Source organism: Desmodus rotundus, chromosome 3 (genome assembly GCF_022682495.2).
Source record: "Desmodus rotundus isolate HL8 chromosome 3, HLdesRot8A.1, whole genome shotgun sequence".
Lineage (NCBI taxonomy): Eukaryota > Metazoa > Chordata > Mammalia > Chiroptera > Phyllostomidae > Desmodus > Desmodus rotundus.
In genome coordinates this window covers 178229742-178256827 of record NC_071389.1, presented here as the reverse complement: position 1 = coordinate 178256827, position 27086 = coordinate 178229742, and the positions used below count along the sequence as shown (strand labels likewise).

The 27086-nt window shown below is 37.1% G+C and overlaps 1 pseudogene; it reads left to right on the top strand.

Moving 5' to 3' along the window:
* Positions 1-1998: 1998 nt before the first annotated feature.
* On the top strand, positions 1999-16686 carry LOC128780514 (syntaxin-7 pseudogene; annotated as a pseudogene).
* Positions 16687-27086: the final 10400 nt, after the last annotated feature.

The window sequence follows — 27086 nt, the reverse complement described above, 5'->3', positions numbered from 1 at the left end:
TGAATTATATACATACATATATTTATAAATTACTTTCTAAAATTGTTCTGATATTTATACTTTCGACAAATTCTGTGCAGAGTAACAATTTTGCTCTTAGTCTAAGGCATACTTTAAAATGAGACTTTTTTCTATAACATCATGAAGAGTTTAGAGGCTCTGATGAACATAAAAATAATGAATTTTTAACTGAACACAATTTGAATTTAAAAAAAACAAAAATTAACCTACATATATGCATAGGTATATACACATGTCAGCACAATATCTATGCACACTGACAGGCTGATACATACATATAAAGGAGAAAGATTTCACATCTGCATCATGGAGAAAGGTCATCTCTCATCCCCTAGTATTGGTGCCCACATTAAAAAACTACAAACAAATATATCCATTCTCTAATGCCTAGGACATCAATGAATGCAACCACTTTTTATTTAGCATTGCGGTGTTATTTATTCATCTTTTACAGCCACAGGACATATAAGCCAATTGGTCTCAATGGGTAAGTGATTTTATTTTATTCATTTATTTTTTATCGTCACACGAGGATATGCCCATTGATTTTAAGGAGAGAGGAAGAGAGGGAAGGACAGAGACAAACAGTGATGTGAGAGAGAAACATTGATGAATTGCCTCTTGTACATGCCATGAACAGGGATCGAACACACAACCTAGCTTTGAGCCTTGACCAGGAATCAAACCTGCTGTCTTTTGGCATATGGGATGACATTCCATTCAGCTGGGCCACTGAGGCAGACAAGGATATGATAATTTTAAATACATACTCCTTCTTATTGCATGAGAAAAATTCACTCTCCTATAATCATTATTTATGAACACTTATTGCCATATTTTATAATTTATATTCTCCTTCCCAAAGTATATTATATTTGTGCCTTCCCTGAAACAGAGAAAATATGAACAGTACTAAAAACAGAACTTTGAAAATCGTAATGTATCTTTTCCACCCTTGCTGCTGTGGACACGTTGCTCCGCTCCAGTTCTACGGTACCCAGAAAATGATACAGGGACCCTCAAAATAAGAATTGGTACTGACAGAATTAAAACGTCATCATCTTAGTTTCTTAGTTGGAAATTTGGTGCATTGTTTAGGAGCAGCAAAATCTGAAATAAAACTGATTTCACCGAGAAAAATTAATACAGTAATAAAGATTTAGGGGAAGAATATCTCACAAGACTTTATATCACACTTGAATGTTTCTAAAAATATTGTTTTAACCAATCTTAAGAATTAATTTGTATTATTCAATAAGGTCTTTTAGATTCCTAATGCATATATTTGAGTAATGAAATCAAAATATACAAATAGATGTAAAATCTCTCTACAATCATTCTCTATGCACTTGACAAATTCAGAATGACATTCCACATTTATCTAAATGTTTACTTTAAAAGAAGAGCTCTATTCCATAATATATTAAAATGTTCAGAGGCACTGAGATTCATTAAAGTGAGAAGTTCTCTTAAATATTTGAAAAACTTACTTACAGGGAAGAAGTAGTATCACTCTGGCTACAGTGAACACCAAGATGAGGCAGACGACTCCCAGGACCCCAGCCATGAGCTTCTCTGGAGATGGTGGTGCATCGGCGGCGAGAGAAAAACACATGGAGACATTGCTTGGACAGTTTTCACAGAGAACCCAAATGAACAGGGAATCATATAAATAATCTTGAACCACAACAAACCAATTCCCCCACAGCCATCTTCCCCCCAGAATATAGCACTGCATTGCCAGGAAATACAATCCTCCATGAGCTGTTGGTCAAAGACTACACCTTACAACAATGTCTGAATAAATGAGTCCTCAGATTTCACATTAAGACACTGTTTTGCAACTTTAAGTTCTGATCTTCACAAATGAAAAAATATGTCAGCTAATTCCCTGCTCTTCCCTGCAACACGTCTTCCCTCCAACGGCACATCCCAGAACAGTTATACCGCGTCTTTGTTAAAAATGCCACCTTTGCGATGGCTCTCGTCATTCCCTTGAAGATCTTGAAAAACATTTTGAAACTCCATTTCCCCAGAGGACATTTGCTGTTCGGTTTGTAAAGCGGAGCTTCTCATGCCCTTGCCTTTCCTTTGCTGTCTCCTGCAGTCCTTAGCCACATTCAGGTCTGAGTCGTTTTCTGGCTGGAGATCCATCTCTGCAGCTGAGTAACGTCAGGGACGGTGCCTCTGATGACAGTACCTCACTGTTAACAGGTGATGTGAACAACGACAAGATCCCTGGGAGAGGCAGTGTGGGTGGAGTGTGAGATAAGAAATAGTGCTCACTTTGCATTTGACCAATGTGAAGTCTTGTTCTAATTGACTTAGAGATTTAAATGTTTCCCAAAGAATAATTCGATAATTCTATGATATTCTATGTTTGACATGATATTATTGGTTGAAGCAATGAAAAGTAACAAGTTAGCGAACAGTAAAGTAGTTCAGAATAACATCCTTATAAGGTCACATTCCACTGAAACATTTCAACACTGTTAGAATAACTGTGAAAACTACAATGCTGTATGAAAATAACAATGCACCCATTTTAATGACAATTTCTAAATCCACTAATGTTTAAAGATTGAGTGTTCTAAAGTTGGAGGAAGAGTAGTGTTAGCATATATGGTAATTAAGAATTAATTGATGTAATTTAGACACTCGAAATTATTAGGTCAAATGACAGAAGTGGTGCTATCAAATATTTTATTTGGAATAATTGTAGAGTTCTGAGAGATCAGTTAAATTTTAATGAAATATTTTATATGTTAAAAATGTTACATGACACACTAAAGTTACCCAGAGCTCAATAAATAATAAAAGCAATAGAACATCAAAGGACTTTTTAACATACTTTACCAGTAACTTGTAATTTCTTTAATGGTTAAAATATGAAAACACAAAACATGGTAAATAAGTGTGTTGTAGACCATTTATGGAGGAACAGTGTTGGGGCAAATGTCCAGGAAAATCCCTTCTCTGTCACACTCTGTGAAGGTAGCTTTAGTGCATAGTAAAACGTACTAAATCAGAAAATGCAGTTTAATAATTCAGTCACTGGACTCTGCAATGAGATCTGGAATGCAGTCTGGCTTTGACATTTACATGTACGATCTTTAGTGATTAGTAATTAGTGTCTAGCTACCTAGTTTGCTTAGTAAAGTGGGAATGAAAATATGTGCGATGCAATGCATGTAAAACACTTAATACTCAATCTGACATTCACAAGCTTTCCAAAGTCACTTAACTTAAGCAATGAACACAATTACCCTGTTACTGTATTTACTTATATCAGACAGTGTCACAATTCCTGCCACAGGACTCTCTTATCAATGTGGCATTTCTTTTTTCAATGTTTTATTCAATTTCTAAAAACCTTTGGATTGTTTATAATGAAGTTTAAATAACCATTTTACAGAGGCTACTAAGTCTTGATTTTTAGTGCACATGAAAAAGCTTTTATTTAACTGACATGCATTTTTAAAGAATTATATTTGACCTTCATGATATGATGAATTCATTTTAAGAATCTATTTTTATGGTATGGATTAAACATGAAGTAATACACATATATAATTATATCTGTTAATTACAAAATCTAAAGTTAACTGCTCCTTGGCATGAGGCTTACAGCTTTTCACTTAAGTTATCCTGATTTTCAAAGGGAAATATGCACGTCGTAGGCTTGCTAGTAATTTTCCATAGCCAAAAATTTGAATTTTTTTTCATATTTTACTCTATAAAGTATACAGAAATGAATACCAGTGTTTGATTTGATTGTATATTAATTGTACTTTGTTTCTAACACATCTAGCATTTGTAATGTCCCATTAAATGAATCAGGTCAGTAGGGAAATAGGAGAGTAGAGACACATACCTCTGGAAGCCAGAAGGTTGTGCATCCTTCACAGGAGACCTCGCTACTCCTGTCTACACGCAGTATCTGTGGTCCTCACAGACTGCCCCCTGCAGACTGAGAGTGAGGCAAAATTAGAAAAAAGTAGATTTCTCATCACTGTGTCACTTAAAGTTTCAACAGGAAATTCTTACACTTGGGCAGTTTTAAGATGGCTTATCTCATCACACACCTGAGAATCTCGGAGACTGTGAGCTTGTAGAGAGTCATTCATTTTGTGCATTCGTAAGTGCCCCTGAGAAACCACTTGCATATTCCCAGAGATTTCTGGGACAAGAAACTTGACCACCCGCGCTGTTAACTTACCTCCATCTTAAAATTTACGAACACTGAAAATTCAGGCCTTGTTAAGAGCATCTTAGAAGTTTCAGTCCTACTCTTGGACAAAGTTGCTAGATACTGGCATTACATAAATTTATTTATATGCTCATTGTCTCAGTTATAATGGAAAAAGATAAAATCATAATCCCATTAACAATAGGTACTCAAAGATATTTGTCCCTAATATTCGGAACAATGACTGCATTTTCAACTTAGGATAAGTGTCACAAATATTAATGCCCAACCTTACCTCCTCAATTACTCTGCCCACATTTTTTTAAATGGCTGCATGAAATTTGTTATTTGTATATAAGGAATTTGTATTTCCCCTGATAAAAATAAGTGTCTCTGAAGGAGAAAGCATTAGACAGCACTGTACTATACTATAATGTAAGTATTGAAATACGAAATTGCTACTCATTACATTATTCATTAATTCACCCTCCCATCATAAATAGCTGTCTGTATTTTAATAGAAATATTTGTTGTAGCTCCTATAGCTCCTTATAGGAGCTACTAAAGGGCACAAGGATAAATCAAGGGGGAGTGTAGAAGTGGGGGAGGGAGGTGGTACTGGCTGGGGTGGAGTGGAGGGATGGAGAGAAAATGCAGTCAATTGTAACTGAATAAAAAAATTAAATTAAATATCTTTTTAAAAAGAAATACCTGTTTTAAGTGACAAAAGCCAACATATAACTATGTAGGATGGAAACAAATGTAATTTTAAAAAATTTAACCTAACCAAAGTTGGGGAGGGCAGAAAAAGTAGTTTTGAAAACACAAGTTAAAAGACACATGAATCTCGGAAGAACTAAAACATTAAATGTGAGCCACCTAGTATGTATCAAATGGAATTATTTTCATCCATCTCATATTGTATCAAGAAAAGAGCAAATGTTTATGTGTTATAGGTAGTGAGTTATAATTGTAAGTACCATGTGCTCCAGCAATCCCACTTCTGGGTACATATGCAAAGTGACACAATTGTTATGAAGAAGTATCTGTCTTCCCAGGTTCTTTGGAGCGTTATTCACCGTAATGAAGACATGAAAGCAACCAAGTGTGTGTAATGGAGGAATGGGTTAAAGAAGTTCTACACACACATACACACACAATGAATTATTATTCAGCCATGACGAAAAGAAATTTCTCTCATTGGTGACCAGGATGAACCTGAAGGCATTTTGCTTAGTGAAATAAGTGAGACAAAGAAAGACTAATGCTGCCTGGTATCATTTACATGTGAAATTTAAAAATAACAAATTCAGAGAACAGTGGTTGTCAGGGGCCGGGAGTAAGAATATAAGGAGAAGTTGGTAAAAGTTGGTTATAACTTTCACTTATTAGAGGAAGGAGCCTAAGGATCTAATGTATTACATGGTGGCTACAGTTGATAACACTGTATTGTATACTTGAAGTTTATTGTAGAATTGAAATTTACTAAGACATGGATCTTAAATGTTCTTCAAGGGGGAAAAGGTAACAAATAAAGCACAGATTGTAAAACTTTCCATTGAAATCTAACCCTGCTGCATATGAGAAGTTCTAAAAGATAATTCTACAAGTTCATAGTTACAAAATTGTCATGAGGATGTAAAGGATAGGAAATATAGTCAATAGTATTCAAATAATCAAACAGAGTGTTGGGTGGGGAGTAGGCTTATTCGGGGATCACTTCATACGTTGTACAAGGGTCTGACCCCTATGCTGCACACCGGAAACTCCAATACAATGATACCGCAGGCCAACTGTAATTGTAAACTAAGAGTTAAAGTAAAACTGCATTTGCAAAAATAAAAGGACATTCTGTAATATGGTTTGATCTCATCGTATAAGTGCAATTTTTGGAAGCCCTCTGAAAAACTTCATTACTTATTACCTGTTATATTCTGAAAATAATTGAGATCAGAAAATCATGGGGTGAAAAGTATGGTCTTTAAACCATGCAACACAACACAAAAGAACAGAAAAGCCAACACACTGTTCCTAAGGCTATGATATGCTTGTACATTTGGGTAAAAATTTAAAGTCAGCAGAAGTTTTTCTATTTTCAGAAGATAAGGCAAAATTATATAAACTATTAAGCTTAATTTTTAGGAAACCTTTTTTTAATTTGCTTTACAAATAAAATGAAGAAATGTGTTTATAGCATCAAAAAGTTACTTTACATTACAGCATTGCAGAGAGAATCGATAATCTGACTGAAGTTTCTATTCTGTAAGCCATGGGCTTAGCTGTTTGAATCAGTCCAATATGAGTTATCTGGGAAATACTCATTGAAAAGAAAATTATGTGGTCTCAGATACAACACATGTTGCCATTCTTTTTGTAATTATTTTCTCTGCTTTTCACTCTGTCCCTAAACTTTCAAAGTCAGTAAATGTTATAAGATAGTGAAAACATGGCCTGAAACAGAAATAGGCAAAGAATCACCATTTGGTCTGGTCTCTCTACTTATTGCTTAAGATCTTGTTTATTTATTTTTAGAGAGAGGGGAGAGGAAGGAGAAAGGGAAAGAAACATAATGTCTGGTTGCCTCTCACACACCCCCTCTCTCGGACCTGGCCTGCAACTCAGGCATGTGGTCCTGACTGGGAATCAAACCAGTGACCCTTTGGTTCCCAGGCTGCCACTCAATCCACCCAGCCACACCAGCCAGGGCACTGTCTCTCTACTTCTCATGTGGTTAGTACAAAAGTATCTTTTAAACACATGGTATCATTGCCAGGTGCTGGATGTTATGAAGGAACTAGGGAAAGTGTAGTTGGTCATCCTAAGCGGGTAATAAAACAGACACATTATAAACTATGTAAATTGTAGCTCTCAGTGTTTGAAAATCAGGTATGTTAAACAAAAGATTTGCCTTCAAATCAAATTGAATTTTGATAATTTCTGTTTTTCATTGTTGTCCAATTACAGTTGTACCAATTTTTGCCCGGTTGCCCTCCCCTGCCCCACCTGCCCCTGCTTCCACAGTCAGTTCCCACCTGTTGCCTGCGCCCATGGGTCCTTCACACACATTCCTTCACTAGACCCTTCCCCTTCTTTCCCCGTTATGTCCCTCTCTCACCCCTCTGCTCACTCTCAGTGTGTTCATTATTTCCATGTGTCTAGTACTACTCTGTTCATTTGCTTTGTTCATTAGGTTCCACTTATCAGTGAGATCAAGTGGGATTTGTCTTTCACAGCCTGGCTTTTTTCACTTAGCATAACGTTCTGCAGTTCCATCCATGCTGTTATGAAGGGTAGGAGTTCCTTCTTTTGTCTGCTGTATAGTATTCCATTGTGTAATTCTACCGCAGTTTTTTGATCCACTCATTTACTGATGGGAACTTAGGCTGTTTCCAGCTCTTTCCCATTGTAAATAACACCACTATGAACATAGGAGTGCATAAGTTCTTTTGAGTAGGTGACTCGGGATTCCTATGGTATATTCCAGCAGTGGGTTTGCGGGGTCAAAGGCAGTTCCATTTTTACTTTTTTAACATCAGTTAATATTAGAAAATGGTGTAATAGCATACAATGGAGTAGACAGCTTCATCAATAAATGGTGCTGGGACAACAGGGCTGGTACATGTAAGAAAATGAAACTAGACCACAAACTTATCCCATATACAAGAATAAACTCAAAATGCATAAAAGACAAATATAAGTTGTGACACCATAAAAGTCCCAGAGGAAGTCAGATGCTGGTGAATTTCAGATATCCCATGTAGCAATACTTTTGCCAATATATCTCCTAGTGCCAGGGAAATTAAGTAAAAATAAACAAAGGAGACTACATCAAACTAGAAAGCTTCTGCACATCTAAAGGAACCATCACCAAAATGAAAAGGGAACAGACTCTATAGGAGAACATATTTTCCAATGATACCTCAGACAAGGGTTGATCTCCAAAGTATATAAAGAACTGAAATGAATCAAAATCATGAAGACAATCTATCCAGTTAAAAAATGGGCAAAAAGGCTGAATAGACTCTTCTCCAAGGAGGACACACAGATCGCCCATCGACATATGAAAAAATGCTCAATCTCACTAGCCATGAGATGGATGCAAATTAAAACCACATCGAGATATCACCTCACAACTGTCATAGGCCATCAGCAATAAATCAACAAACAACCACACATGGAGAGGATGTGGGGAAAAGGGAACCCTAGTGCACTGTTGGTGGGAAGGCTGAATGGTGCCCTCACTGTGGAAAATAGGGCAAAATTTCCTTAAAAAACTAACCATGTTTGTTATATTTTAAAGTGCTAAGAATGTTGAAAGACTTGACATGTCATGGAGACATGGATTCTCAGTGGACTGCTGCTTCTGATTTTATGACAGGACGTTTCCCCCTCTCTTCTGAGAGCCTTCACATCAGACTCCCAACGTTCAACAACCACATGGTTGGAACTGAGTTTTAGAACACCAAACCAGTACTGTTTCCAGTTACAATAATACTCAGATAAAAGATTTAGATATTAGCCGTGGCTGATGTGACTCAGTGGATTGAGCGCCCACCTATGAACCAAAGGGTTTCTGGTTCAAGACCCAGTCAGGGCACATGCCTGGTTTGCAGGGCCAGGTCCACAGTAGCAGGTGCATGAGAGGCAACAACACATTGATTTTTGCCTCCCTCCCTTTCTCCCTCCCTTAACTTCTCTCTAAAAATAAATAAATAAAAATTTAAAAAGATTTAGACATTAACATGTTATTTTTTTCAGTCATTTCCTAGTGTCTCATCCCCACACTCCTCAAATCCCTGAATTAATGTCTACAAGAGACCAAGAATGTGACCTTATCTAATAGTGCTGTTGCAAATGGAAACAAATTAAGATAAAGTTATACTAGGGTAGGAAGGCCCTTAATGCATATGATATCCTATGAGAAGAGGGACATTTGGACCCAGAAACAGAGACACAGGATGAGAACAATGAGATGACAGAGGCAGAGATTGGAGTAAGGTGTCTGGAAGCCAAGGAATGTCAAGGACTCAGGGCTACACCCAAAACTAAGAAAGATTCATAGCCCAGAGTGTCCCCTGGATCTTGACAGAGAAGATAGCCCTGTTGACACGTTCTTTTCACAGGTTAAGCTTCGAACTGTGACAGATTAAATATTGTGGTGCAAGCCAGAAACCATTAACGTATATGAGTAGAAGACTCATGGGCAGGGACTAGGGGGTGGGGTAGACTGCAGGGTGTGTGGGCAGGGCAGGGGAGGGCAACGGGGAAAATGGTGGGACAACCGCAATTGAACAACAATAAAAATAAAAATAATAAAAAATAAAATACAATGTATCATGTTCAGAGGTGTAAGTATTGCATGAAAACATTTTGAACACAGTTGGAATAACTGGGAGCGCCATCTGGGAGCACACTGCAATATCACTGGGTTCCACTGGGAACATAATCTTCAGATGAAGACATGAACTTGGTGTAAAAACTAGCAACATTGACAAATTTGCCACCAATCATCACAGTACACAAGTGATACGGTCTCAAATACATTCTCCGTTCTCATAGCTTGTTATTTATTTCTCTTTTTGTTACTTACACTGAACACCTGTGAGGGGCAGAGCATTTCAGACAGATGCTTCAATCTCTATGATGCTGCAGTCAGGGTCATTTCATGTCACAGAAGCACCTGTTGAGGTGAACAGGGTTTTCGCCACATGCACACAAGTCACCGTTTTCCCAAGATCATCCAAAGAAGTCTGATCACATTTTTTTGAACATGAGCTTTGATCGACTAATTTCCTATTCAGATTTATTGTGCTGATCACTTCATTTGGTGATTTCTCCTCAAAAGTTTAGTGATTTCTATTTGTTTCCCTATACTGACAATAGGTGGTTTAAAACTGAGAAACTGTTTCTATCATTCAATGATTGTTGGGAACCACCCTGCCTGGTTTCGGGGGCTGTAACCCCCCATGGTTAAGGCTGAGTCAGAGTTGAGACCATAAGCCACTAAGGAGACAAAGCTTATCTCCCTGGCAAGTGTGCCACCCCTGCCCACTTCACCCTGCTTGGCCCTGAGCTTGGCCAGTTAGCCAATGACGGGTAAGAATCCTCAAGGGAGGATCAACCTAAGACAGGCTCTGGTCACGGAAGAGGTCTGCAGGGAAGGACTCGGGGGGGCTGTGGGAAAAGGGGGTGATGGACCCTCGCCCCTCAGCTTTGAAATAGCCTGATTCCTCATTCTGTCTTCAAGAAGTTTCCTAATCTCTTGGCTGCCTTACTTCCCTTGCCTGACTTAAGCCTGAAACAATGACAGAGGGCAGTGCAGTCCTGTGCTGGGAGGGGCGGATTCCCTGGGGAATCAGGCCTAACAAAAATACATACATTCCTGTGAAACCTACTTAATTTGTACCCTCAGTTTAAGAGATAAGGGTCCAGACCTGAGAAGAGTCTGGCGCCTAAAATTTTATGGCCCTCTAACTAATTGGCTGTAACTCAGAATAAGCCCTCAGAGTTCTCTATAAATCTTGTATTGTTTAACCCTTACTGGCTGACAATGATTGATGAGCTTTATCCGTATTCCTATGTGAATGAACCTAATAAAAGCCCCTGGAGAGAGAGGCTTGAGGCCCTTCTCCCCTTGAGAGAAATGGCCACCTTTCCTCCCCAAGCAGATCATGTCTTGGTAGTCTTTTTCTTCATCCGTGGCAGGACCGGGGGGCTGCGTTAAAGCCCCCCGACAAATGATGACTCCCTTGATTTCTAAGTTAACTGTGTTAAAATACAGGGAAACATGCCTGGCAGCACTGAACTGATGTGAGGAGCATGGGCTCTGCAATGCATGTGGACATGTAGTATTCTGACCTCTGGGATTCATAACTCCCACAGGGGTCACAACTGCTGGCACACTCCTCCCTTCTGCACGTGTTTCTGGGGCTATTATTGTAGATGGCATTATTTTTCAGTGAATCTACATTTCTTTTTCTGACCACTATGAGAAGAGTATACTTTGCAGAAAATTAACAAAGTTGGCCACGTGACTGGTTTGGTTAGTATGATGTGTGTGAAAGTATCAGTTTATGAGTTCAGAGCAGAGGCATTAGGTAGCACATTTCTGCCAGTTCTGTGGAGAGTGGCTAATCCCTGCTCTGAGAAGGGCACATATCAGGTAGCCCACTGTTCAGAGAATAAAAGATATAAAAAAGGTCTGACCCGAATCTGTGGTCTGGAGCTGAGCCCATGCATGCTCTGCCCATGTCAACTGAAAGCCAAGCAAACCACACATGGGTAACTGAGAAAAATTGAGCAAAATAAATGCTTGTTTGCAAATGCCAATACAACTGGGATGTTTGCAACACAACTTCCGCTTTAGATACAAGTATATAGATATAATGTGTGTGTATAATGAAATTAATTTTGAATATTCACATATTTCCTCCATATGAACATAATGAATAAACATAGACAGTATAAAGACTATATATTCAAACAGATGAATGTATAGGAACTATTAATTCATTTTGCACATAATAAACAAATATGGTATCTCTCCCATTTGTAATCAAATTATAGTAAAAATGTCATTTAAAGATGTCAAATTAATAAATTTCTTCCCACATTCTGTCAATAACTAATGTTTAATTCACATGGACATGTTATCATATTTAATTTTTATATTCTCATTTTTAACATTGTATTTTGTTCTATCAATGTAGGTTTCTAAATATAGAACTTCAGAATGGCAAAAAGGAAAGACAAGGAATTGAATAAAACAAGTTACCTTCAAAAATAACTAATATCCAGTACAGAAAAAACCAGATATGTAAGAGATATCAAGGGACATGAATTAGTGCTAAATATAACTACCAGTCTCTACCAAAAAAGGACCACAGTCATTGATAATGATGCACTAAATACATTCAGAAGATATTTGTGTTGGTTCTGTTCTCTGAGCAGGTGGACTATAGTCACATGGCTTTTCCATAGAAACCTTGGGGTTGTTGCACAGTAACCTTGAGTGCCAATTAACAGTTTAGTACTCTCCGCTCCAAATCTATACGTATTGTCCTTTCTGAGATTATGGCACCAGATCCTACAACCTTTTCTCCAGTCAGCTGGCTTGATGTGTTGTCAGGAAAGGGCACTGGGAGAAAGGACTCCTCTTCCTGGTTTCATGGTGTTTCCTCTCCTTTGCCCACAGTGGTGTGGTTGTCATCTGCATGCAGGAAGTACTTGTATTCACCATCCAGTGAGTGATTGTGACTGGTTTCCTTTTCTGCAGCCTCTGCCTGCTGACACTTTGGCAGGGAGGTCATCCTACTTGCCAGTCCCAGTGTGAGATCTGTTCTCACCCACATCAGCCTGCAGACTGGGGACTGCTCTCTCCTAGAGCAGCCCAGTGAACGTGTCTGCCATAAAGTGTTCTGTAGTGACACTGTCTACCCGAAGGTCTGAAACCCATCCTGAGGAGATAGCCTTGGGTCTTATATCATTTGTCTGTTTGGTACTCTTCTTTAGTGAACCCTTTGGTACATTTGGCAATTTTCCTCTACCCCTCACTGCACACTATCCCCACCAAATACTTAATAATTCTTTAAATCATCCCTGGTTTCTCTCTCCTGACTCAACTACCTTACATACCTTATTATCCTGATGTATTCAGTCCTCATTTTCAATGTTCAGAGGCTGGGGAAAATTATTTTGAAAATGTATCTAAATTATTCATGTTATTTTAGACTTAGAAATAACAGTACTTGATATTATAATTCATAATTTATACTTGATATCTTTTAATAAATAACAGAAGATTTTAAAATGTTTAATATGTACCTGGATAATATTTTAAAGATTAACATAAATGTAGATTTTAAAACAATTCTCCACTACCAAGGATGAAATGTCAGATAAAGTATGAACTTTAAGTGACTTCGATGTGTCAGTACAGACTCATTCTCAGTAACAAATGTCCCATCTGCTGAGTGATGCTGATAATGGGGATGCCCTGCATGCAGGGGACACAGGGAACATGGGAAATTCAGTACCTTCCTCTTATGTTTGTGGTGAAACTAAGCCTGGGCTCAAAATAAGTTCTTAAATATCAGTTTTACGATCTTCCAGCCAAGATGGAGGCATAGTCAGACACACTGTGCCTCTTTGCACAACCAAAAGAAGGACAACAACAATTTAAACACAAAAACAACCAGAACTGACAGAAAAGCAAACTGTATAAAAGTGAAACAACCAAGGAGATAAAGAGGAAACATTCATCCAGACTGGTAGGAGGGGCGGAGACGGGCAGCTGGGCAGAAGGGACTTGCGGCAAGGCGGCGGCTGGTGGACCCGGCAAGATGGTGTATTGTGGAGCCGAGCAGGCCAGGCTGCAGGTAGCAGACCCCTGGGCTCCACATTCACGCATAAATAAACAGGGAGGAATGGCGGAGGAATGAAACAGACTGCACAACCCAGGGCTCCAGCCCGGGGAAATAAAGCCTAAAGCCTCAGATTTAAAACACGCTTAGGGGTTGAGGAGGCAGCAGGAGAAACTCCCAGCCTCACAGGAGAGTTTGTTGGAGAGACCCACAGGGGCCTAGAACGTGTACAAGCCCACCCACTCGGGAATCAGCACTAGAGGACCCCAATTTGATTGCGTGTAGTGGAGGGAGTGACTAAAATCCGGCAGAGAGTGGAGCAAGCACCATTGATCCCTCTTGGTCCCCCCCCCATAGAGCTTCACAGCGTAGCGACCAGCGTTACCAACGTAACCAGCATTACAGGTGCGCCAAGACAAAAAAAATGGCCCAAATGAAAGAATAGATCAAAGCTCCAGAAAAAATACAACTAAGCAAAGAAGAGATAGCCATCCTATCAGATGCACAATTCAAAACACTAGTAATCAGAAAGCTCACAGAATTGGTTGAATTTGGTCACAAATTGATGAAAATGAAGGCTATGCTGAGACAAAGGAAAATGTACAGGGAACCAATAGTGATGCGAAGGAAACTGGGACTCAAATCAATGGTGTGGACCAGAAGGAAAAAATAAACATCCAATCAGAAAAGAATGAAGAAACAAGAATTCAAAAAAATGAGGAGAGGCTTAGGAACCTCCAGGACATCTTTAAGCATTCCAATATCTGAATTGTAGGGGTACCAGAAGAAGAGGAAGAACAAAAAATTGAAAACTTATTTGAACAAATAATGAAGGAGAACTTCCCTAATCTGGCAAAGGAAATAGACTTCCAGGAAGTCCAGGAAGCTTAGAGAGTCCCAAAGAAGCTGGACCCAAGGAGGAACACACCAAGGCACATCATAATTACATTACCCAAGATTAAACAGGAGAGAATCTTAGAAGCAGCAAGAGAAAAGGACACAGTTACCTACAAAGGACTTCCCATAAGACTGTCAGCTGATTTCTCAAAAGAGACCTTACAGGCAAGAAGGGGTTGGAAAGAAGTATTCCAAGTCATGAAAGGCAAGGACCTACATCCGAGATTACTCTAGCCAGCAAAGCTATCATTTAGAATGGAAGGGCAGATAAAGCACTTCTCAGGTAAGGTCAAGTTAAAGGAGTTCATCATCACCAAGCCCTTACTATATGAAATGTTAAAGGGATTTATCTAAAAAAAAGAAGATAAAAAATATGAACAGTAAAAATGACAGCAAACTCACACTTATTAACAACCACACCAAAAACAAAAACAAAAGCAAACTAAGCAAACAACTAGAACAGGAACAGAACCACAGAAATGGAGATCACATGGAGGATTATCAACAGGGGAGTGGGAGGGGGAGAGAGGGAGGAAAGGTACAGAGAATAAGTAGCATAAATGGTAAGTAGAAAATAGACAGGGTGAGGGTAAGAATAGTATGGAAATGTAGAAGCCAAAGAACTTACAGGTATGACCCATGGACATGAACTATAGGGGGGGGAATGTAGGAAGGAGGGGGTGGGCAGGATGGAGTGGAGTGTAGGGGGGAAATGGGACAACTGTAATAGCATGATCAACAAACATATTTAAAAAACTCAGTTTTACAAAAACAATTCTTGAAGAAACTAGAAATGTGTTCTTTAGGGGTGGTGAGAGTAACATTATACAAAATTTGTGTAAGCTAATGTGCCTGGTGCTTACAAACATATAGTTTTTTATCTAAACAGGGGTCAGAATAGAACTTGTGTCCGGCAGATTCCCAAAATACACAACTCTTGTCCAACTCGGAAGTTTTTGAAAATCTGAAATCAGAGATAATAAATCATTAATCTGGAGATATATAACTTAATATGTTAATAAATAAACAGAAATTTACAGTAATATTTACATACTAAATCTAAATATTTCTAAAAACTTTTCAACAAAAACACTTACATATTTCTTCATACACTTGTCCACACATTGCTTTTTATCTCTAAGATTAATTCCTAAATTGAAAGTATGAGGGAATAAAATATGTGAGTTCTAAAGAAACTTACAGTTCGGAAGAGAGAGTTGTGCCAGTTGTCCACACCCAAGAATTACTATTATTTCTCTGGGACAGTCCAATCCATGGATTTATTTGGAAAATTTCACAAAAATTCTATGAGAAAACAAATTTTATGAGAAATTCAGTAAAAGCTGGTATACTAATTTGTATTTATAAAAACAAACAAAGTTCGCTTGCAGTTGGAGGAAGAGGTGAGGGCTAAGGAAACTGCACAGCCCACCAACATCTGATAAAGTTAGTGAATGAGCAATCCATCACATCCTGCACTTCAGGAATTGTTGGTGGCCCCACCCAACCGGCCCAGCAAATCCAACATCCAAAGATCACATGCCCTTGTGTGGAAATATAAAGGACTCTGAGTCAACATGGAACAGCTCAAGAAACACCCGAGTTCAGGCAACAGCTGCAACAGAAGCAACAATATTCTAAACAAGGGGCCGAAGAAACAGAGGAGTCCATGGAACAGTTTGATCTCTTCCCCCCACCCTCAGTGAACAGCATGACAGGAAAATACAGGTTATTTCTTAGTGGCTGAATTCACAACATCACTGACCAACTCTGCAAATGTGAGCAGCTGACAAAGAGTGTTTTGCATGAGTGGGGAGCCAGTGCCAGAGCATCTGGTGGAATTGCTGAGGAGAGCTCAACAGAAAGGAATCCCGTGTTCTGGAAAAGCCAAACTCACCCTCAAGGTCAGGTGCAGGATGAGGGAATTACAGAGGACGCCCTCATCTTATTCATGAGACAGACTTCTGTTAGGCAACCTGAAGCTGATATTATGGATATTAATGAACTTTTTTAAGATCTGGGAATGATAATTCATGAGCAAAGAGGTGTGATCGCATTGAAGCCACAGTTGGAACTGCAGGGGTGCATGTCCAACAAGCCAACCAGCAGCCATCAAGGGCAGCAGAATGTCAGGAGAACAACCCCGCATGTGGCTGTGAGATGCACAGGCTTCAAAGAAATATACAAATCTACAACTGCGCTAGCATGGGAGAATAAAACAAAAGTCTAAACCTTTATATTTTATTTCATTTATTTTTTTAAATATTCCATTTATTTTTTTTTTTTTAGAGCGAGATGAAGAGAGGGAGAAAGTAAGGGAAACATCAGTTGGTTGCCTCTCCTATGCTGGATCCTGGACCAATCCTGCAACAGCACAGGCACGTACCCTGACTGGGAATCGAACCCGTGACATTTCCTTATACATAATGATGCCCAACCAATGGATCCACACCAGTCAGGGCAACCTTTATATTTTAAATGACTGCATTGTAATTATTTTTCCTCTGTTTTTTTTATTTATACATTGAGAATTCGAATGCAGGTTTTGTTAGTATTAAACAATGAGAATGATATTGGACACTAATATATTGGACTTATAAAAAATATGACATTGATATTTTCAGAGAACCGCTTTGGAAGAGCAATTTTAAAAAATGCTTTTGTTTTTGCAGTTCACATTCAATATTGTTTTGGACCTGTGTATACCTTGAGAGGTGACCACCCCCCAACTGACCGGGCACCCGTCAGACACCACACGTATTTGTTAGAATGTTGTTGACTATATTCCCCGTGTTGTCCTTTGCATTGTTGTGGCTGTTTTCAGAACTGGCAATCTAAAAAACAACTCTTTGATAAAAGTTTCAACATGCATAAGCTTTTAAGCTACTCTTAATTTTCATACATAGGTAATCATTTTCACCATTTTTTATTTAAAAACATTAGATGTATGCCAGTTAACTCACTTCCCTTTTTAAATCAATGTTATTGTTTTTAATCTTGTTTTTATTGATTTGGGAGAGAGAGAGAGAGAGAGAGAGAGAGCAATCAGTTAGTAGGCCACTTAGTTTAGCATTCCTTGGTAGCTTCTTGTGTGTGCTTGACAGGGCATCCACCAGCAACCTGCATGTATTTGGACAATGCTCTAACCAGTTGACCTACCCAGATTGGGCCTATATCAATGTTGGGTTTTTTTAATTATTTTATTGTTGTTCAATTACAGTTGTCTGCATTTACCCCCCACCACTCCCCTCCTACCCCAGCCAAATCAATGTTGTTGTAGAGTTGTAATCAAAATACAGAAAGAGAATTATATAGGTTATAGTTTGAATTTTATAGTATTTTTATATAGCAGTTTGAAAAAGGCAATGTTTTATATGGCATGCTATGACACTTCAAATGGGATCAAATAAAATATTAAGCAACTTAAATGTATATTTGCTACCTAAATAAAGATGATTTTAAAGAGGAAAAAACAAATATACCTAATTCTTTCTAGATTAGAGTGACTTAATTTATAATATACTTTCATATATTAGACACATTAAGAAAATGTATTAGTATGATTAACTGAACGGACAACCATTGCAATTTTACACCTCTGAAATTTGATCAAAGAATAAAAATAACATGAGCATCTATTGTTGGAAATATCAGCTAGAGATTCTGGTAAAAACAGCAAATCTGTAGTCTTCGTGTCTGACACTGTTTCCATGTCTCTCCCAACCCCCATCTCAGTTCATGAGTAAGAAGTGTAATTTTTACTATTTGGGGAGCACTAAAACATCACTGCTGTTGCCACAGGGGAAGTCCGATTAGCTTACGAAGGGGCGGTTAAACTGCCCCTCCTTTTTCAGGTCAAACTGCTGAATTCACTAGGTTAAAAGTCACGCAGACCATCCTTTTTCTAGCCCATTTGTGTCAAGAAAAGTGCCAGCTATAGGTATAACAGGAAGGCATTCAAAGTGAGAGCACAGTGCAAGAGGTGATGTTAACTCTCGACATGTACTTGGTTGATGGGGAAAAATTTGCACTATGGAGAAAAAACAAAGATAATCCTGTAAAATAAATAAGCCAAAGTTGATTCAGGAACTGATTTTAACATCCTGAGTACTGCCTTACAAACACACACACACACACAAGTACATCAAGCAGCAGAGGGTGGAAGCCATACTGACTGAGGTATTTGGATACATTTAAAATATCATTGCTTGTAAAGTACACTATGCATACCCAACGAAATCCCTAGCAATTGAACCCAAAAATAAAATAATAACAAGAATTTGAAAAACTGAATAAGCACACTTCAAAAGAGACGATTCTACAGTAATAGTTTACTAAAGTTACAAAAATATAATTCTAATAAGCATGTAGGAAGATCCATGTTTATTATACTATGTCATTGAAAATGTGGACTTACCCAAATTTTAAAACCATTCAATGAACTGAAAAATACCTTCCATGCTCAGGGGCATAAATCAGCCATACAATATAACTTTCACTGGGAGAAGATGTTGGATTTATTTTATAAATACTCAGTAGTAATTTTTATAAATAAATATTCACCTAATATTTATTTTTATAACTATGTTCAAATAACCATATGAACATATGATGGCAGTGATGGAAGTAAATTAGGGAAATCAAAACTATATGAATAAATCAAATAAAATTATCAGTTGAAAAATCTTCATCTATATTAAAAAGTCAATACATTTACATAAACATTGAGATGTAGAAGAAAGAATTGATGAAATAAAGATGGAGTGATAAAATGATTAATTCCTAAGGCTAGAGAGAAAGAGAGAGAGAAATTAATGGAGCCTCAAACACCTTTAGAACTTTATCAATAAAACTGACATCGGTGTAATTATTGCTTGAGAATAAAGACAGAGACAGAAAAAGACAGAAAAATAATTTTTGAGACACAATGAATGATCAATTTCTTAAATTTTATGTTAAAATATATAGACCCATGTGTATAAAGTTGTTTGTGTAGAAATGGTCATCTGCTGTAAATTATGCTGCATTGAGTAGGCAATGATGTAGAAAAGTGTAAACTTTACCTCTACCTCACAGCATCACAAAATATAAATTCTCAAAGTACTATAAACCTAAATGTAAAAGTCCATCAATAAAGAAAAAGATAAACCATAAAGAGTAATGCAGTAGATTATCTTCATGAACTTTGACTAACTTGTGAAATATGTCCAACACCATCACCAACACCCAAAACGAGATACCAGACTATGTAACTTTGATAAGTCCAGGTCACTGAAAGACTCCAATGTGAGAAGAAAAGTGTACTCAACAGTCAAGAAAGTCATTTACATCTTACAAATTCAGAAAACAGTCATATCCAAAACATGACCACTTCTAAGAAGGAAAATTACGGATAACAGGAGAGATGGGCGAGAGACATGAACGGGCACTTCTCATTCTCACAGTACAGAAGTTCACAGTGAATTGTGCCCTGAAAGACGTGTTCCATCGATCAGTATGAGGAAAATGCCTATTAATGTCATAGTGATGCTTTTATATAGTGATCAGAACTGACGGCATTGAAATTCCTGGCAGTACTGAGTTTTGGATCATGAAACGATTGGATATAATATGGATTTACACAGCAAACTAAAAAGTGCAGGGATAATTTCCATACACATATATTTCTGACCCTGCATTTCAGTCTAATGCAAAAAGGCAATACATTTTAATTATATACATATATAGCATTAGAACAACTATATTTATAAATTATTACATTATTATAAACATAGCATTCATAGTATTTATACTATAACATTTATAGTATGTCAATTTATCTGTTATATGTATTATTGTATGTGAATTACTTTAAATATGATATATTATTTGGAAAAAGGACATATACAAGGATTTTTATTAAATAATTATTCTTAACAACCACATATGAAAAACATCTCTCTTCTGAGCAGAATAGATTAAAGAATGCCAGAAATATACAATATAGCAGTGAAAATTACATCAAGTTCAAAATTAAGCACAGATAATCTGTGATATAAAACATCAGAGTCGTGGTTGGTGAGGAGGGAGGAGACGCTATGAGAGAGAGCACAGGAGCAGGCTGGCAACATCTATTTCATGATCCAATTTCAGTTTGCAACACGCACAATCACATCTATAGTCTCCGTGATGCCTGGTAAAATTATATAGCAAAGTTTAGGAAAAAACAGCCCTAATAGAAGCATGATTGTCTATTAAAAGCAAGAACTGGAAATTATCAAATGCCCATTAATGGCATAAAATACAAATCAAACATTATAGAGTCAAACAATAAAATATAATCTTTACAACACATTATGGATATACAGAAAAATATGAATGAATTCTACAGACATAAAATAAAATACTCTTTTAAATGAAATGTTGGAAACATTAAAAATCTTACCATTTCTTCTTCATCATCTATGTAGAGCAGGTTAGAGCTCTCAGAAGCACAGGCCATCAAACTCTCATTCCACGTTTTGTGTTCACTGCTGACGTAATAGCAGTTGTTGGAATACACTAACCACTCTGGTGGACATCGAACGCAATGATATGCTGAGGAAAGATTATGTATTGTTATCCAAGAACAATATGAATTTCAAAGTGAAAATTAATTTCAGTATTTGCATAGGCATAGACAAATTCGTGCATAGTATATGTACATACCCTCACAGACTGGAATATATAAAGCATAATACACTCATACACACTCACACACACTCACAGGGAAGGGCCAGCCCCTCATTCCCCCATATTAAGCAAACACACACACAAAATATACCCTTTCTATGTCCTCAATGTCAATGAGTGACACCATACTTTTAGAACACCAAAATTATCTTTCAACTAATTGGCAACAGTGAGTATGATGAATTTAAATGAATATTTCTTCATATTTTTACATAAGAAATACACTCTTCTATATTCATTATTAATGTACATGTATTGCCACCTATTATAATTCATGTTTCCCATGCCAAAAAAAAAACTATGAATTTTTACTGTGTTGGAGACAAGGGAGGAACTGTATTGATATTGGAACATAGAAAATAATTATGTACCTTTCTGGTTCCCTGTTGTCTGGTTCCCTGTCTTGTTCCCTGATGGTTTCCCTATAAAAATAATAGATAGTTTATATTATATACAAAAAACAAGAATTGTTCTGTACCAGAGTTACATTAGCTAGAAAAAGAAGTAATTATTATAAAGAATTCATATCGATCTAAATAAATCATAATACTTTTGTTTCTTACTTTGAAATGTGATATATTGTCTAGGATTAAAATAGTCTGGAATAAAATTGATTTTACCAAGAAAAATTATTGAATCTGTGATAATATTGGGGAAAATATTTCAAAAGCCTTCAAAATGACACTCCACAATCTCTTACAGTTTTGGTCAAATCAATAAGAGGAATTTATTCATATTTCTCAATAAGGTGTCCTAAAGAATGACTTGAATTATAATACAAATACATATATGACATATGGGATATATACATACATATGTTTATAAATTGCTTTCTAAAATTGTTCTGATATTTATACTTTGGACAAATTTTGTGCAGAGTAAAATTTTGCTCTCAGTCTATAGGCATATACTTTAAAATGAGACTGTATTCTATAACATCATGAAGAGTTTAGAGGCTCTGATGAACATAAAAATAATGAATTTTAAACTGAACACAATTTAATTTAAAAATATTAACCTACACATACATGCATATGCATACATATATGTGCATACATATGTGTATGTGTACATAAATGTGTGTGTGTACATATGTCAGCACAACATCTATGCGTGCTGACAGGCTGAAGCATACATATAAAGGAGAAAGATTTCACATCCGCATCATGGAGAAAGGTCATCTCTCATCCCCTAGTATTGGTGCCCACATTAAAAAACTGCAAACAAATATATCCATTCTCTAATGCCTAGGACATCAATGAATGCAACCACTTTTTATCTAGCACAGCGATGTTATTTGTTCATCTTTTACAGCCACAGGACATATAAGCCAATTGGTCTCAATGGGTAAGTGATTTCATTTTATTCATTTATTTTTTATCGTCACAGGAGGATATGCCCATTGATTTTAATAAGAGAAGAAGGGACAGAAAGACGAGACAAACAGAGATATGAGAGAGAAACATTGATGAATCGCCTCTTGTACATGCCATGAGCAGGGATGGAACACACAACCTAGCTTTGAGCCTTGACCGGGAATCAAAACTGCTGTCTTTTGGCATATGGGATGACATTCCATTCCGCTGGGCCACTGAGGCAGACAAGGATATGGTAATTTTCAGTAAATACTCCTTCATGTTGCATGAGAAAAAAAATCACTCTCCTATAATCATTATTGATGAACACTTATTGCCATATTTTATAATTTACTTTCTCCCTCACAAAGTATATTATATTTGTGCCTTCCCTAACACAGAGAACATATGAACGGTACTAAAAACAGAACTTTGAAAATCATAATGTATCTTTTCCACCCTTGCTGCTGTGGACACATTGCTCCTGTCCAGTCCTACAGTACCCAGAAAACGTTACAGGGATCCTCAAAATAAGAATTGGTACTGACAGAATTAAAACATCATCATCTTAGTTTCCTAGTTGGAAATTTGGTGCATTGTAGAGGAGCAGCAAAATCTGAAATAAAACTGATTTCACCAAGAAACATTAATACAGTAATAAAGAATTAGGGGAAGAATATCTCACAAGACTTTGGATCACACTTGACCGTTTCTAAAAATATTGGTTTAACCAATCTCAAGAATTAATTTGGATTTATCAATAAGGTCTTTTAGCAATAGAAGAAAAAAGCAAACAAAATATAACCAGAGACATTGAAGTTAGGAACAATCTAACAATAGCCAGGGAGGGGGTTGGGGGTGGGGGCGGGGACAGTGGGTAGAGGGGATCACAGGAACTACTATAAAGGACACATGGACAAAACCAAGGGGGAGGGTGGAGGGGGGGAGGGAGGTGGGTTCACCTGGGGTGGGGTGGAGGGATGGGGAGAAAGGCATACAACTGTAATTGAATAACAATAAAAAAAATAAATAAATAAGGTCTTTTAGATTCCTAATGCATATGTTTGAGTAATGAAATCAAAATACACAAATACATGTAAAATCTCTCTACAATCACTCTCTTTATGGACTTGACAAATTCGGAAGGACATTCCACATTTATCTAAATGCTGACTTTAAAAAAGAGTTCTATAATATATTAAAACGTTCAGAGGCACGGAGATTCATTAAAGTGAGAAGTTCTCTTAAATATTCGAAAAACTTACTTACAGGGAAGAAGTAGTATGCCTCTGGCTACAGTGAACACCAAGATGAGGCAGACGACTCCCAGGACCCCAGCAATGAGCTTCTCTGGAGGTGGTGGTGCATCGGCAGCGAGAGAAAAACAAATGGAGACATTGCTTGGACAGTTTGCACAGAGAACCCAAATGAACAGGGAATCATATAAATAATCTTGAATCACCTCAAACCAATTCCCCCACAGCCATCTTCCCCCCAGAATATAGCACTGCATTGTCAGGAAATATAATCCTCCATGAGCTGTTAGTCGAAGACTACACCTTACAACAATGTCTGAATAAATCAGTCCTCAGATTTCATATTGAGACACTGTTTTGCAACTTTAAGCTGTGATCTTCACAAATGAAAAAATATGTCAGCTAATTCCCTATTCTTCCCCCCCACACTTCTTCCCTCCAACTGCACATCCCAGAACAGTTATACTGCGTCTTTGTTAAATGTGCCACCTTTGCAATGGCACTTGTCATTCCCCTGAAGATCTTGAGAAGCATTTTGAAACTCCATTTCCCCAGAGGATATTTGCTGTTCGGTTTGTAAAGCGGAGCTTCTCATGCCCTTGCCTTTCCTTTGCTGTCTCCTGCAGTCCTTAGCCACATTCAGGTCTGAGTCGTTTTCTGGCTGGAGATCCATCTCTGCAGCTGAGTAACGTCAGGGATGGTGCCTCTGATGACAGTACCTCACTGTTAACAGGTGATGTGAACAACAACAAGATCCCTGGGAGAGGCAGTGTGGGTGGAGTGTGAGATAAGAAATAGTGCTCACTTTGCATTTGACCAACGTGAAGCCTTGTTCTCATTGACTTAGAGATTTAAATGTTTCCCAAAGAATAATTCGATAATTCTATGATATTCTATGTTTGACATGATATTATTGGTTGAAGCAATGAAAAGTAACAAGTTAGCGAACAGTAAAGTAGTTCAGAATAACATCCTTATAAGGTCACATTCCACTGAAACATTTCAACACTGTTAGAATAACTGTGAAAACTACAATGCTGTATGAAAATAACAATGCACCCATTTTAATGACAATTTCTAAATCCACTAATGTTTAAAGATTGAGTGTTCTAAAGTTGGAGGAAGAGTTGTGTTAGCATATATGGTAATTAACAATTAACTGATGTATTTAGACACTCAAAATTATTAGGTCAAAGGACAGAAGAGGTGCTATCAAATATTTTATTTGGAATAATTGTAGAGTTCTGAGAGATCAGTTAAATGTTAATGAAATACTTTATATGTTAAAGATGTTACATGACACACTAAAGTTACCCTGAGCTCAAAAAATAATAAAAGCAATAGAACATCAAAGGACTTTTTTAACATACTTTATACCAGTAACTTGTAATTTATTTAATGGTTAAAATATGAAAACACAAAACACAGTAAATAAATGTGTTGTAGACCATTTATGGAGGAACAGTGTTGGTGCAAATGTCCAGGAAAATCCCTTCACTGCCACACTCTGTGAAGGTAGCTTTAGTGCATAGTAAAACGTACTAAATCAGGAAATGTAGTTTAATAATTCAGTCACTGGACGCTGCAATGAGATCTGGAATGCAGTCTGGCTTTGACATTTACATGTACGATCTTTAGGGATTAGTAATTAGTGTCTAGCTACCTAGTTTGCTTAGTAAAGTGGGAATGAAAATATGTGCGATGCAATGCATGTAAAACACTTAATACTCAATCTGACATTTACAAGCTTTCCAAAGTTACTTAATTTAAGTAATGAACACAATTGCCCTGTTACTCTATTTACTTATATCAGACAGTGTCACAATTCCTGCCACAGGACTCTCTTATAAATGTGGCATTTCTTTTTTTCAATGTTTTATTCAATTTCTAAAAACCTTTTGATTGTTTATAATGAAGTTTAAATAACCATTTTACAGAGACTATTAAGTCTTGATTTTCAGTGCAAGTCAAATAGCTTTTATTTAACTGACATGCATTTTTGGAGAATTATATATGACCTTATGATTTGATGAATTCATTTTAAGAGTCTCTTTTTATTGGATTAAATATGAAATAATACACATAAATAATTATATCTGTCTAATTACTAAATCCAAGTTAACTGCTCCTTGTCATGAGGATTACAGCTTTTCATTTCAGTTATCCTGATTTTCAAACAGAAATATGCATGTGGTACGCTGCTAGTAATTTTCCATAGGCAAAAATTTGAATTTTTTTCATATTTTACTCTTTACCCTACAGTATACAGAAATGGATACCAGTGTTTGATTTGCTTGTATATTAATTGTACTTTTTTTGTATCACATCTAGCATTTGTAATGTCCCATTAAAGAATCAGGTCAGTAGGGAAATAGGAGAGTAGAGACACATACCTCTGGAAGCCAGAAGGTTGTGCATCCTTCACAGGAGACCTCGCTACTCCTGTCTACACGCAGTATCTGTGGTCCTCACAGACTGCCCCCTGCAGACTGAGAGTGAGGCAAAATTAGAAAAAAGTAGATTTCTCATCACTGTGTCACTTCAAGTTTGAACAGGAAATTCTTACACTTGGGCAGTTTTAAGATGGCTTATCTCATCACACACCTGAGAATCTCGGAGACTGTGAGCTTGTAGAGAGTCATTCATTTTGTGCATTCGTAAGTGCCCCTGAGAAACCACTTGCATATTCCCAGAGATTTCTGGGACAAGAAACTTGACCACCCTACTCTTTCTTAACTTACCTCCATCTTAAAATTTACAAACACTGAAAATTCAGGCCTTGTTAAGAGCATCTTAGAAGTTTCAGTCCTACTCTTGGATGAAGTTGCTAAATACTGGCATTACGTAAATTTATTTATATGCTCATTGTCTCTTAGTTATAATGGAAAAAGATAAAATCACAATCCCATTAACAATAGGTACTCAAAGATATTTGTCCCTAATATTCAGAAGAATGACTGCATTTTCAACTTAGGATAACTGTCACAAATATTAATACCCAACCTTACCTCCTCAATTACTCTGCCCACATTTTTTAAATGGCTGCATGAAATTTGTTATTTGTATATAAGGAATTTGTATTTCCCCTGATAAAAACCAGTGTCTCTGAAGGAGAAAGCATTAAACAGCACTGTACTATACTATAATGTAAGTATTGAAATACGAAATTGCTAGTCATTACATTATTCATTAATTCACCCTCCCATCATAAATAGCTGTCTGTATTTTAATAGAAATATTTTTTGTAGCTCCTATAGCTCCTTATAGGAGCTACTAAAGGACACAAGGATAAATC